Source organism: Setaria italica, chromosome VI (assembly GCF_000263155.2).
Source record: "Setaria italica strain Yugu1 chromosome VI, Setaria_italica_v2.0, whole genome shotgun sequence".
Taxonomy (NCBI): Eukaryota; Viridiplantae; Streptophyta; class Magnoliopsida; order Poales; family Poaceae; genus Setaria; species Setaria italica.
This window is the reverse complement of record NC_028455.1, coordinates 20,487,524-20,503,229: the sequence shown is the minus strand read 5'-3', so window position 1 is coordinate 20,503,229 and position 15,706 is coordinate 20,487,524.

The window sequence follows — 15,706 nt, the reverse complement described above, 5'->3', positions numbered from 1 at the left end:
AAATTTGACTTATACTAAAAATTTTCTTGAAATGCAATTAATTAAATAAATATAGCAAATAAATTCAAAAATATACCAAATTTTAACATGGAGTACCACATGTTGTATGTGGGGAGTAGAAAAAATTTCAAGGTGAAAAGAGGAAAAAAACTTATTTTTTTGCTGACTGTCAATAAAACACTCGGCAAACCCCCTCTTTGCCGAGTGTCTTTTTTTGACACTCGGCAAAGCCCCCTCTTTGCCGAGTGTTTTTTTTGACACTCGGCAAAGAGGGGTGTTTGGCCCCGATTTGCCGAGTGTTTTTTCTTTGCCGAGTATTTTTAGCTTGGCACTCGGCAAAGAGCTTGTTTGCCGAGTGTTTGAAAAAAAACATTCGGCAAAGAAAAAACACTCAGCAATTTTTAGTTTTCCCGTAGTGAATTTGCCGTCGCCAGCATGGAAGCTAAGAACGGCGGTACCTCTCAGCAGGATACCAACCATGGTAGCACGGCAACAATCATGAGATTTACAATCTGCAAAGTTCATGTCATCATCGCCCTGAAGTTGAGCCGATCAGCTGCCGCACGTCTTGCAGACGAAACTAACCCCTCGCCTGAAGGCGAGAGCTGATTTGCCATGGCGTGTCTTGCAGACGCCGACAGGCCCGGCTCTATAATTTTAAGGGTTCTTGGCAAGCAATAAGATAAAGGTCCGTTAAACTAATTTTAATATCAAAACTAAAGTACTTTGCAATATATGTCTAGCTCATAAAATATAATAATACTTTAAAAAACTAAAAACAATAACCATTATGATTATCTCAAATAAAAATATAATGCTTCAGTGCTTTGTAAAAAATCGTCTTCGAGCATTTCTTGATACAAAATCTTTAAGAACAGAACAGTGTTGCTTATTGTGACGAGCGAATAGGATCGGTGTGCTTATCGTTGCCGATTGCCGCCTCGCCGGGTGAGGAGCGAATCGGATCGGCACGGGCATCTCCTCTCCTCAGCCAGAGCGTGTTGATGGGCAGGCAGGGTCACAGCGACAGGAAACGATCAAATGAAACGTTGCCTGCGGCCTGCCCTCTGCTCGATGGATAAGGTTACGTAGAGTAGGACTGGAAGGGAGAGTTACCTACGGCATGGGCTGCTTTGTGATGGCCTTCAAATAGTTACTATACCAAATAGAAAATTATATGTACTAATTAACTACATAGTCTTAGACCCCAAGCTCTATGGGCCCCAGCGGTCGCACTGCCTGCTCCCTAGAGCCGGGCCTGGACGCCGACAAGGCGAGAAACCATTACTATGCCGTTTGTAAACATCAACGATGTAGCTGCACCGCCACCCGTGCCGAGAATTCACGCACTAGTAGAGAACTCAGTATTAGTTCCGGTTAGTAGGGTGCAAATCTTCCAAAAATCCATCCAGGATAAACCAATCAAGACGAAAGGAGGGGTATTTAGTTTCGGATCCTTCAACCGGGAGTAAATCCACCCTTTAGTCCCGGTTGGTTGCCACGCCAGGCGCGGGACTTTACCAACCGGGAGTAAAGGGTTCCCCTTTAGTCCCGGTTGGTTTTTCTAACCGGGACTAAAGTCCTGCAGGTAGGCGCCTGCATGGCGCCTGTAGTCCCGACCCTTTTGTTAACCTTTAGTAGTTGAGACTTTTTTATAATAAAATCCAACTAGTATTTAAACAAATGAAACTAGTAATTATACTATTACTATATATACAATTCTTAGTACATATATACAATTCTTACCATACTATACAAATCAACCTTAGCATATTATATATACAAATCAAACTATATACCTGCAATCTTCCCGTCGAGGTGTTGCTCGGAGCGTCTAAATTTCGTCCATCGTAATAAAATTCTCCTTGTGGATTTACCATCTCATCCATTAGGAATCCAATGAGACCTTCACATATTGCCGCTACTCTTTCCTTCTTCAAGAGTTCTTGTTGAATATTTAACATCTATAATTTGAAAATATGTGAATGTTACATGAACAATTAAATATAAGGAGCTAGAAAATAATTAACTATTAATAGTTTTATTTTATGTACTTTAAAGTTGTGCGGCGTCATATTTAGTCCCTTGGGTCCCACAAAACTATGCATGTGCTCACGGATGTAGTATCCACATAGATTATTCCCGGATTCCTGTCTTAAGCACTTCAATGGGGAAAAAAATAAGTTATGAAATATTCGTGTTATACAATGTACAAAATGTGCAGACTTCATACGTACCGGGAAGTCTGTGTTCCACGTAAATTTTTCTTTGAATGGACCTTTGTGTGTCCTGATGAATTGTCTCCATGCACTGCGAATTAGAATAATGAATGATATAGTGTAGTCGGGATAAAATTTAGGAAATAAACTTTTGCATAGAGATAAAGGTCCAAAATTATTACAAGCCTAGCATGTCTTGCATGTCTTGGTACTCCACCGGGTCTTTCTTCAACGAATCGAAGACAGTGACGTGGCTTCTTTTAGGCTCAATTATAATGAGGATCGAGTGGAAGATGCGTACGTAAATGTTCATACATATTAGAGCTAACTAACATTAATCAGGTAAGGAAAAAGAAAATAAAAGTAGACGGTATACACACACTTACTTGAAGTTGTTTGGAAGTAGTATGAAATCCTTGTATTTTTGTTTGTCTAGGAAATTGTATATTTCCACCAAGGTTTTTTCCGGCGATACCTATATCTGTTTTTGGTTAACTACAGATGGATCCATGAAGCCAATATGGAGGTACGCTTCTCATTAGCATGTCTGAATTAGCATCCTACATAAAATGGAAGACAAAGTTAGTACGGTGATGCATGCAAAAAAAATAATGATATGAGCCAAAATTTACATGTGGATAAATGGACACTTAAAGAACCCAGACACTGATTAGAGAGGCATCCAGGGCATCATGATGGTACACTTCGTATATATCCTTGAATTCTAGCCATAGAAATTTCTCGCCTTCACCGTAAAAATCTATCAATTTTACCTTAAGGCCGAACATCTCCCTCAAGTCGGCGGACACCTTCATGTACTATTGATGGAATTCGTACATCTTTGTTGATAGCTTCCGTACCAATTCAGGCCTTACTAGAGACTTGCCTAGCTTAAAGGTCCATCTTGGTTCAACTGGCGGCGCAGCTGGCGGCTCAACTTGCCCTAGACATTCATCAAGTCCCATACCTATTTCTTCCATGAATTTCAATACTTGTGCTTGTTGATCCAAGGGCATTGCTGCTATCTTTTCAATGTCTTTTTCTGGTAGATGCCCAAGGTTGGGGACAGCACCACTAGAAGGTGACTTTCCTTTCCTTTTGTCCCTCTCATCAGCCTTGACTAACGCCCATTCGTAGTTTGATAGTAGTGGTATCCTCTTATTGGCTCCTTCTTCCATCTTGATAAAAAAATTTAATTCTCTTCGATTTACTGGTGGTGGCTCCATCTCCCTTTCTTTTTTTTTCTTCAGCTTATTTCTTGAACCACTCACTGACCTCTGCTTGGATTTCAGCCCACTGTTCTGTATGAGTCATTGCCTCCCAGCATTCCTTACGAGTCACTCCAGGCTCCTTTCTTTTCTTCTTTCTCTGTCTTGGCTTGGGAGGCGGTGGTCGCGACTTCTTAAGTGGTGCTGCAGGTTCCTTCCTCGGGGCTGCTCTTAGTCCCGGCAACGGTCATCAGGGAGGGGTGTTGTTATTGTTATCGTCGCTCCCACCACCAGGATGTGGTGGAGATGGAGACCTTGATCGAGCAGGAAGCGACGGTCTTGGAGCAGGTTGTGCTGGAGATGACGGTCTTGAGCTTTGAGGAGATGGTCGCTGCTAGGGATTTGCAGGGAGCGGTCTTGAGCTCTGAGGAGATACCTTCATGCCGGGAATGATGATGTAGCATTTGCGCCATAGAATGATCTCATGAATCGCATCTCCTAGTGTCCTTTTCCCGTCACCTCCCGGGAGGTTGAGCTCTAGGCCTTCATATTGGCTATCAGCAAGCTGCTCTAGGCTGACGCTGGCGTAGCCAGGTTGAATCTCCATGCCATGGCTTGTCTGCCCTTCCAGGATTGGTAAGGCACTCCCGTACACCACCTGTACATATAGCAGAAGTAAATAAGTTATTAAACTCCGATCCCGAGGTGTGGATCAATTGAGAAGATTGCATAAATATTATATATAAGTATACCTTAATAGTGTGGTCGCCAACCGGTGTATGCCGCTCACATGAGGTGCGTTGTGTGATGGCATCCACAGCGAACCGTTGCTCGTCCACAGGTAATCTTGGCGTCTGCGCATTGGGGAGACCTATAGAAGCACAACTACTCAAGAGGCGTTGAGAAGGGCTGGTGAAGTTTGGATCCGGCAATGCTCTAGATTGGGCCAACTCCGCAACTGCGTGGGCCACTTGATGATTGATTTCCTCCAACATTCTTACTTCTTGTGAATGCACTTTGGATTCTAGCATCTGTCGCTAGCTCTCCTCGATTTGTTCCTTTCTTCGCTTATGGCTTCTATACGATGCGCTGTCCGGAATGTTGTCATCATCCTCATCCTCTTTGCCGTCTTCCATTACAACCCCTGTTTCACCGTGCTTGGTCCAAACCAAATAGTTAGGTATGAAACCGTATCTAAACAAGTGGCTGTGGATAGTCCCCTAGGAATCCTTTGAATAGTCCTTGTTACTGCATTGGAAGCATGGACAACATACAAATCCGTTCTCTAGCTTGTTCGCTTTGGCCACTTCGAGAAAATATTGTAAGCCATCAATAAACACCTTGCTCTGTCTGTCTGCATTATACATCCATTGCCGGTCCATCTGCATCGTATTACGCATGAAAATGGATTACACTTGAAAATGGATTACATATGAAAATGGATTACACTTGAAAATTGATTACGCATGAAAATGGATTCATGATTGAAATCATGTCAAAGGTTGGAGTGCAAATAATGCTGAAAGTTTAGATATAGATAGAAATACACATATTTAAATAACAGAACCAAACAACATGATACACTATGACAAGCCATCCACTGAGTATTATCCGGGAGGACTTTAAGCATCCTTGGGCGGTGAAGACGAAGGTTCCGCTGACCCAGCCTCATCCTGTGGTTTATTTGTACCTCCTGGAATGATAGTACTAAGTGAACGTGAAACACCTGGGACTGACGGTGGAGCATAACGACCACCAAAAGAAGGTTCCTGACCTGCCGCAATAACATTTTCATGACGTTTCTGCAAAAAATGAAGCATTGCTTTCTCCAACGTGCTCATTTTCTTCGGCTTATCATGAGGGCCAACTATTGTTTTCCCCTTGCCGCAAGAGGAACGACGATCGCCCCCACCATTTCCACTACCTCCAGTAGCAGAAGCCATCTATGTACAAAAGTTCATACCTTAGCACTGCAGAATTTGTTGAACTTGAAGACTGTGATCATCTCGGCGAGCATGTTCTCAACTGGGCGGCAACGTACTTCGTCATGGAAGAGCTTCGATTTTACGAGAAAGGGGATACGGTCTTCCACGATGTCCGTTGCCGCTCTTTCTCATAAAATCGAAGCTCCTCCTTGACGTTCGTTGTTGCTCCGCGGAGAACATGCTTATCGAGATGAACACGGTATGCCTGCAGAACTTGTTGAACTTGAAGACCGTGATCATCTCAGCGAGCATGTTCTCAACTGGGTGGCACTGTACTTTGTCATGGAAGAGCTTCGATTCTATGAAAAAGGGGACACGGTCTTCCACGATGTTCGTATCCGCTCTTTCTCGTAGAATCAGAGCTCCTCCTTGATGTCTGTTGCTGCTCGGCGGAGAACATGCTAACCGAGATGAACATGGTATGCAAGTTCAACAAGTATGGATTTGAAAAACCATATTGAATTTGACAAGATAAACCGTCTAGACAAGGGTAGCATCATTCTTAAACCATTGCAAGGATACATACCATATATGACACATCAATCTCCCTCACATTCTAGTCTAGCTCAAAATCCTCTCCATTTTCTACTTCACATTCTAGCAAATAAACTATCCATCTCCATTCTACACATCAAGTAGTTTTAACTAACACGAATCGTATATAACAAGCAAACTATCCATCACATTCTAGTTTAAAAACATGTATAAATACAAATACTCTTCATTCTCCCTCGTTTTAACAAACAAACTCATTTTTCTCCCTCTCTAAAGCAGAAATCAAAGCATAACAAGAGGATGAAGTAGCAAACCTTCATAAGACTTTGGATGAGTGAAATTCCCACGAAAATGAGGAAAACAATTTGGGTAGCAGCTCCTTTGCTTCGGCACCACCGGAGAGTAGGTGAAGCTCAGCTCTCTGTCTTTGTAGAGTGGACTGGCTCGGGCTAGAGGAGGAAGAAAGGCCTCTTTCTTGGGATATAATGGGGAATGAGTTTTTATCCCAGTTAAAAACTCCAACCAGGACAAAAAGGAACACCTTTTGTCCCGGTTGAAAGTTTACTCCCGGTTGGTAATTCCAACCGGGACAAAAGGGTGGTAGTTCCAACCAGAGACAAAAGGGCCACCCTTTTGTCTCAGTTGGAATTACCAACCGGGACTAAACTGTTACCAACCGGGATAAAAGGGCCACCCTTTTATCCTGGTTGGAGGCTCGAATCGGGATAAATGGGGCACGCCACCAATGCTCGAGAACTAGCCGTTACAAGCGGGACTAAAGGGGGGCCTTTAGTCCAGGTTGCAAATACCAACTGGGAGTAAATATCCACTCCATTCCAGCCTACCATGGTTCGCCCCCTTTTATGACGGGCCAACTTTAAACCGGGACAAAAGGGGCCGCATGGAAGATCAGTTCTCTATTAGTGACATCTTGAAGCTGTGTGTCCTCGACTGCAGGTGACCACGGCCTATAACTCAGTACTGCCCGTATCTAAAACTTGTTGTGAGTGCCCGAAGTCACGCCAGAAGCCGTGTGTTGTTCGCAATCGAGCCCACACGTCACTCCGCTCGAAGTCGAGGCCGTTTTCAAGTCCCGCCTGTAGACGAGCTCTATGCCAGCAGCCAAGCTTCGACCACCGCCCCCCGTAACCTGCATCTTGAAGACACCACCACCGCGCCTCTTGAAGACGCAGGCAACCTACCGCTGCGCATCTCGCAGATGCCATCCGAGAATGCACCTTTCATCGGTGCTGATTATAATTGGGTCCGGTACAATATGCATTAATATCAGACCTAACGACCAGTACCCCAAGTGCACCCAGTGACCCTTTTAGTACCGGTTCGGGGCATCAATCGGTACTAAAGGGTGCACATTAGTACCGGTTGGCACCCCCACCCGGTACTAATGTGCCACCGGGCCTTTAGTACTGGGTGGGGGCTCCACCCGGTACTAATGTGCCCCCTTTAGTATCGGTTGGTGCCCTCAACTAGTACTAAATTCCCTCTTATATATTTGCATTTTTTTCCTCCTGTCCGAGCCATTCACCACAGCTCGAGCTTCATCCTATCCATGGCGGCATAGGGGAGGTGTTGTGGATTGAAGACCATTTCGTGGGGATTTCACTCATTCAAGTGTTCTAAAGGTTAGAAACTTCATCCTCCCTTGATAATGGTTAGTATACTAAGTTTTATGCTTTAGAGCTAGAGTAATTTGTAATTTTTAGAATAAGGTACAATGGAGAAAATTTTCATTTATATGCATGTGTTATTTAGAGCTCATATTTGTGATTTTTAGAATAAGCTACAAGTTTTTGGATGCTATGTTTCGTATTAGTCAAAGAAATTGATATGAAGTTAGAGCAATAATTTCATAGTTTAGTACTTTCCAAATATGATCTAAATAAGTTATGATAAATGTGAGCGAGATAAATTGTGGTAAATAGACATAATAAGATGAAATAGAGTTAAGTAATTAGTCATTTTTAAAACAAGCTACAATGAAGAAAATTTTCATTTATATGTTATGTTTGAGCTAAGTAAATTGTGGGAAAAATATATAATTTGTTTATAGTTTAGTGATTTGCAATATGAGCTAAATAAATTTTGGTACATACAGATGGCTTCTGCTGCTGGAGGTAGTGGCGATGGTAGGGGCAATCGTTGTTCCTCTCGCGGCAAGGGGAAAACCATAGTTGGCCCTCATGATAAGCTAAAGAAAATGAGCACGTGGGAGAAAACAATGCTTCATTATTTGCAAAGATGTCATGAAGATACTATTGCGGTGGGTTAGGAACCTCCTTTTGGTGGTCGTTATGCTCCACCGCCAGTCCTGGGTGTTTCAGGTCCACTTAGTACTATCGTTGCAAGAGGCACAAATAAACCAAAGGATAAGGCAGGGTCAACGAAACCTTCGTCTTGACCGTCCTATGATCCTTAAAGTCCTTCTAGATAGTACTCAGTGGATAGTTTGTTGTAGTGTATCATGTTGTTTGTGTCTGAAATTTAAATTTGTGTATTTCTATCTAAACTTTCAGCAACATTTAAGTTTAATGGTATTTGTATCATGTTTGTTATGTTTCATGTATAATTGTATGGATGATCAAAATATTTTTAGTTTGGTAATACTTTGTAGATGAATCGGCAATGGATGTACAACGCAGACAAACGCTCCATGGAGTACATTAATGGCTTGCATGATTTTCTCGATCTGGCAGAATCCAACAAACCGACGTCCGGTTTCATTTGTTGTCCATGCAAAAATTACAAAAATGAGAAGGATTACTCATCTAGAAAGACTATTCACGCCCACATATACAGTTCTTCATTCATGCCTAACTATTTTGTTTGGACCAGGCATGAGGAAAGAGGAGTTATGATGGAAGATGATGATAAAAAAGAAGATGACAACATTCCTGACTGAATTCAAGGAGTGCCTTTGCAGATAGGCGAGGCAGAAGTTCCTATCGATGATCTAGGTCAGGTGTTGCGAGATGCAAAGGAAGACTGCGAGAATGTGTAGGAGTCAAAAAAGTTCGAGTGTATGTTAGATGATCATAAGAAACTGTTGTACCCAGATTGCAAACAGGGGCACAAAAAGTTGGGTACCACACTGAAATGCTGCAATGGAACATAAAAAATGGAGTTTCTGATAAGGGTTTTGATGAGTTAATGAAAATCATAAAGAACATGCTTCCCGAGGGGAACGAATTGCCGTCCTCAACGTATGAAGCAAAAAAGGTTATTTTCCCTCTGGGTTTGGAGGTACAAAAGATATATGCATGTCCTAATAACTGTATCCTCTATCGCGGTAAGGAATACGAGAAATTGGAGGCTTGTCCAGTGTGCGAAGCACTGCGTTATAAGATCAGGTGAGATGACCCCGATGATGTTGAGGGGTAGGCTAGTAAAAAGAAAGTTTTTGTGAATGTAATGTGGTATTTCCCTGTAGTACCACGGTTGAAGCGTTTGTTTAGAAACAAGGCACATGCCAAGTAGATGCGTTGGCACAAAGAAGAATGTAAGCAGGATGAAATGATCAGACACCCCGCTGATGGGTCCCAGTGGAGAACAGTTGATAGAGAATTTCCCGAGTTTGAAAAGGATGAAAGGAACATACAGTTTGGTTTAAGTACAGATGGATTCAATCCATTTGGTGAGTTTAGTAGTGGTCACAACACTTGGTCTGTTACCTTATTTATGTTCAACCTTCCGCCCTAGGCGTGCATGAAGCGAAAGTTCATATTATGCCAGTAATTATCCAAGGCCTATAACAAACTGGTAACGACATTGATGTTTATCTAAGCCCGTTGGTTGATGAACTTTTACTTTTATGGAAGGAAGAAGGTGTTCATGTGTGGGATGAGGACAAAAAGGAGACTTCTAATCTACGAGCATTGTTGTTCATAACTATCAATGATTGGTTTGCGCTTGGTAATCTTTATGGACAGTCAAACAAGAGATATTGAGCATGCATGCACTATTTAGATGATACTTGCAGCATGTATTTGAAACACTGTAGGAAGGTCATGTATATGGGCCATCGTTGATTTCTTCTTGCTAACCACCCGTTAAGAAAGAAAGGGAAGCATTTTGAAGGGGAGGAAGAAAAATGTACTAAGCCTGTTCACCGTAATGGTAAACGTGTATTTTCTATGATAAAGGATGTGAGGGTAGTCTTTGGCAAGGGCTTTGGTAGCCAACCTATTCCGAACGACGAGGACGGACATGCACCCATGTGGCAGAAAAAGTCTATATTTTGGGAGCTACCCTATTGAAAAATCCTTGAAGTCCATAATGCAATCGATGTGATGCACCTGATGAAAAATCTTTGCGTGAACATGCTTGGCTTCCTGGGTACATATGGGAAGATAAAGGATACAATTGAAGCACGTCGGGACCTGAAACATATGAAACACCGAGATGATCTACATCTGGAAAAGAGAGATGATGGACATTACTTGTATCCTGTCAGTTACACTCTTAGTAAGGAAGAGAAGGAAAGCATGTTTGAGTGTTTGAATAGTATCAAGGCCCCATCGGGCTATTCCTCAAATATACAGGCAATAATAAATTTTAAAGAGAAGAAATCCATAAATCTAAAGGTCCATGACTACCACGTCCTGATGACACAATTGCTGCCTGTTGCACTTAGGGGTATTCTACCAAAGAATATGAGAATGACAATCATGAAGCTATGTGCATTTCTCAACATGATTTCTCAGAAGACAACCCATCCAATCAATCTACTAAAGCTGCAGAATGACGTGGTGCAATGCCTTGTCATCTTTGAGATGGTCTTTCCACCTTCCTTTTTTAATATCATGACCCACCTTCTAGTCCACCTTGTTGAAGAGATTTTTGTTCTTGGTCTTGGATTTCTACATAATATGTTCCCTTTCAAGAGGTTTATGGCAGTTCTAAAAAAGTATGCTCGTAATCGTGCCTATCTAGAAGGAAGCATCACAAAGGGATATGGAACAGAGGAGGTTATTGAGTTTTGCGTTGACTTTCACCTCTTGGTTGCGGTGACGACTGATGGGTGATGACATGATTGAAGAACAACTAGCATGGTTGGCTAGGGGTCCATCTATCTCAGTATCGACATTCCAAGGATACGACATAAATGGGTACATATTTTATACAAGAGCCCAAGACCAAAGAGCACAAACTAAAATAGTGGTGTTAGTATAGATGCAATAGACAACAATGGAAAAAAAGACAGATACTATGGTGTCATTGAGGAGATATGAGAACTGGACTATGGACCTTTGAAAATTCCTATGTTTTCGGTGTCAATGGGTGAAACTTACTGGAGGAGGTGTAACGACACACAACTATAGGATGACAATAGTGGACCTCAACAAGATTGGATACAGAGACAAACCATTCATCCTAGCCAATGATGTGACTCAAGTTCTCTTCATGAAGGACATGTCAAGCAAACCAATGAGGAAGAGTGCTAAGTCAGATGACCAGCCAAAGCCCCACATAGTTCTTCCAGGAAAAAGAGAAATCGTTGGAGTTGAGGACAAGACTGACATTTCAGAAGATTATGATCAGTTTGATGATCTTCCTCCATTTTCAGTCGAGAATGACCCAAGCATCCTTTTAGCCAAAGAGGATGCTCCATACTTACGCCGCGATCACAACCAAGGGACGTTCGTTAAGAGGAAGGTTATTAACGTTCCATTAGATGATGTATAATGTATTAGAACCAGTATGATGTGTTTTGTGGTTATCAACAAAGAAATAAATTAATGTAATAACGCATTGTAATGATATATCATGTATCCGTTGCATTTATTAACAATACTATTTGCAAAAATCTCACCCTATTAAGCAAGAACTGATTTTGTATGGTTAAAATATTAAATATTTTGATTGTTTGTAGCACCAATAAATATTAAATAATAAATTAACATACAATTAAAAAAGTACATAATTAAGTCATGGTAAATATGTTAATAACACTACAAGCACTACTCTTTTAAATTTTTGCATGGTCAAAATATCTATTTTTTCCAATTTCAAAGTTAACATAAGTATTATGACCATTATAGTCTCTTAGTAAGTTAAAATTAATAACTTTACTATGTTTGATATTTGACTGCATCTTATATTTTTATAGTGTATATCTAATCAACATCAAGCTAATAAATTGTTTTTGCAATTTGTATGAATGTTATTTGACTTACTACGCAATAAATTAATACAATAGCAATTGTAAAAGAAAGAAAAATAAAAAGATGTTTAGGCAGCAACTGAAATAGTAGGATGCAGCCCCTTTACACCCGGTACTAAAGCAGTGGATTTCGTTTTGCGCGCGCACCCCCCCCTTTAGTACCGGGTGTTACCCCCACCCGATACTAAAGGGCATTAGTACCGGGTGGGATCTTTGCCCGGTACGGGGGGGGGGGGGGGTGTTCAAGTGCTAGCGCTATCTTCATCCCCACCAAGACTTAGCACATTCTCTTCCTCCTGAATCCGCCTCTGCTACCCTCCACGTTGCGCGCCCCCATCACCGTCGCCGCTGCCCCCCACTTCGCTGCAGCCGCCACGCCTCGTCCGTCGCCGCCGCCTCACCTCATCACCGCCCCCGTCGACTGCCGCTACCCGCCTTGTCCACCGCGCGCCCTCATCACCGCCTTGGCCCGTACGCCCTTGTTGCCACCCCCTCATCGCCGCCCCCGTTGGCCGCCACCGCCCCGCAAACTCCGACGCACACCCTCGTCGCCGCCCCCGTACGCCCTCATCGCCGCCACCGTACGCCCTCATCGCTTCCCTCGCCAACCGCCACTGCCGCCGCAGCCCCCAGCCCGTCGACTGCCATGCGCCCCCGGCCCCTCACCGTGACACCGCCGGCGTCCCCCACTCTACCGCGCTGGCTCCTCCCCCAGCCCGCTGCCGCCGCCATCGTACATACATCCATGGGCCCCCTAGAAGGTTTGGATAGATGCATATATAGGGTTGTGCACCGAGACGTGTCAGATATGGAGACTACGTTGTAGGATGGCGTAGTCTACATGGAGGACAGGAACTAGTCGAGGACTCGAGAACTACTCATAGCAAGTTCGAGCAAGGAATACTAGTTGGATTCGATCAGAGAGTCCTACTCCAACTTGCTATGAGTAGTTTCCGAGTCCTCGACTAGTTCCTGTCCTCCACGTAGACTATGCCGTCCTGCACTGTAGTCTCCATGTCTAACTCGTCTCGGTGCACAACCCTACATGTGGGTCTGTTCAGACCTTCTAGTGGGCCCATGGATGTATGTACGACAACGGCGGTGCCGGGCCAGGGGAGGAGCCGGCACGACAGAATAGGAGATGGCAGCGGCGGTGACGGTTGACGGGGGCGGTGACGAGGGTGTACGGGGGTGGTGATGAGGGCGTGCGCCAGAGTTGGCGGGGCGGCGGCGGTCAACGGGGGTGGCGATGAGGGGTTGGCAACGAGGGCGTACAGGCTGGGACGGTGATGAGGGTGCGCGATGGATGAGGCGGGGCGACGACAGTCGACGGGGGTGGTTCTTCCTGTCCCAAAAGATAAGGAATTCATTGTAGATCCAGGTGCTTGGCAACTTGCTCGGCAATGGGATCCATCTCTTGTAGATATTTCTAGAAGACTTCATCCGTGCAATCTCCCACTATCCCCTCCGTGATAGGAGACAAGTCGGTGTCGGGGTAGAAGGACTTCACAAAGGCTAGCAATTGTTTCGAGATGGACTTCGCCATCCCTTGGACGTAGCCTGTGATCTTCCCTAGCGCATCTCGAAGTCTCTCCACCAACAGGTGAGGATCCGCGCCAGCAACCGAAGGCTCCACCATATCAGCTAAGGGTCGGGCTACCGCAGATAGCTCTTGGAGCTCTAGCTTACAGGCCCAAAGCTTGACTTGTTGTGCTTGGATGGTCATCATGACATTGATCAGTTCAACTTCGCCATCTTGGCGCATCTTCCTCTCTTTCTCCAAGTCGCGCTCCAACTCAGACACCTTCTACCCTAGCCTCTCATGTTGATCAGTGGCCTGGTAGTAGGCGTTCTGCCAATTAGTTATGGTAGCCTTCAACTGAGGTTCCTGATTCTTATACTCTGCACAACAGAGACCAAAAATTAGTCAAAAAGACTACAGGCTATCAACAAACGAACACAACAAAAGATGAGTACCCACCTTCAAGCTTCTGGCTCAACAACTTGTTCCGGACAATAAGGCGCTCTTTCTCCTTTTCCAAGTCTTGTACCTATGCCTGGAAGGTCGCCGTTGTGCTGTCAAGTTTCATGACGAGCCGAGAAGTCTGCTGTCGCTCCTCAGCCAGCTCTTTCTGCAGCACCTCAACACGTTCTCCAGTCTCACCATAGTCCTGCAGCAACTGAGACTTCCGGCGGGAGCGGTTGATGAAGTCTTCTATCCAGAAATCAGTACTTGGGTACCGCACGAAGTACATATTGCGGACATTCAGAAGTAAAGCATAAGGCAAAATTCAAACTTACCTTCATGTAGACATGATGCGCTATTTCATCTCGAGTATGGTGGCCATCATCTGCGCATCTAGCAGAGGATCGTCAATTAGCTGGACCTCCTCAGGCAGCACCCGAATCCCAACGCTCGGCTCAATCCTCGTGCTGGGCACAAGAACCATCTCACGACCAGACAACATGTAGGCTTCGGAAGTCACCCCGATAGTAGCAGCCATAGCTTCAAGTGCTCGGGCGGCTTCAAGCTCGGAGGCTTCGGGAGCAGCAGCGTTGAGGGGGATAACTTCCACGATCACAGGCAGGAGTGGATTCTCCATGGGAATAGCCATGGGAAGAGCCCCGACTACAGCAGGCTTGGGGGTTGGCACTGCAATACCAGCCATCGAGTCGATTACGTCGTGCATCAACGCAGCGATAAGTGATGCGATACCTGTCTCGACCGTCAGAGCTGTATCTCCCTCCGCCAGGGCTAAAGTAGGTGCGGGGGCTGCATCTTCAGCGGAGCGGCTAACATCATCGCTTGTTGACCTTGAACCCGACGACCCAAGGCCCAGGCTAGAAGACGTCCTACATAAGACATAGTGTCAGTGATGGAAGACAACCAACTACTCAAGCTAGAATTGGTACTCAACCATATCGAATCATTTGACCTTGTGGACCGTCGCAACTTCAACAACGGCTTCCCCACCAAGCACAGGGGATTGATGGTGGGGGCAGGCTCCCTTGGCGAGGCACGTTGTGGCGCATTTGGACTACCGCCAGCCAGGGTAGTCCTATCTTCTTCCTGTATGGATACCTCAGTACCCGCAGGATTGACTTCTGCAGCGAGAGGCTCCAGATCATCTTGAACTACGACGACCTCCCCGGATGCTGGAACTTTAGGCGGGGGCGCCAGCTGCCACCTCTGTCGCTTCGACTACCTCTGTGACTAGCTACAGATACAACCAGTTCTGATGAGTAGTCATGATATCAACATACATGAATAATCGTACCCGCACCTTAGAGTCTTGCCCTTCCTCAAAGGTTATTACCAGCAAGGGCATGGATTCGATGATGCGCAGACTACCAGGAGCGCTCGTCCTGCTGACCGTCCGTTTCTTCTTCGGTGGCGGGGTTAGAGTGGTCTCAAGTTCATCATCAGTAGGGCACTTCAATGAGCCATAGGACGTCCCAACTTTGTCCGAGGCATGGACCTTCACACAATATGCCCTAGCAGCATCAGAGTCTGAGCTGCTGAAGGACTTAGTTTCTTCTTCTTGTTCCTCCTCCTCGGTGGCCCCCAGTACAGCAAGGTTTCGCCCAAACACCCATGGGATGCTCTCTATATCGTCG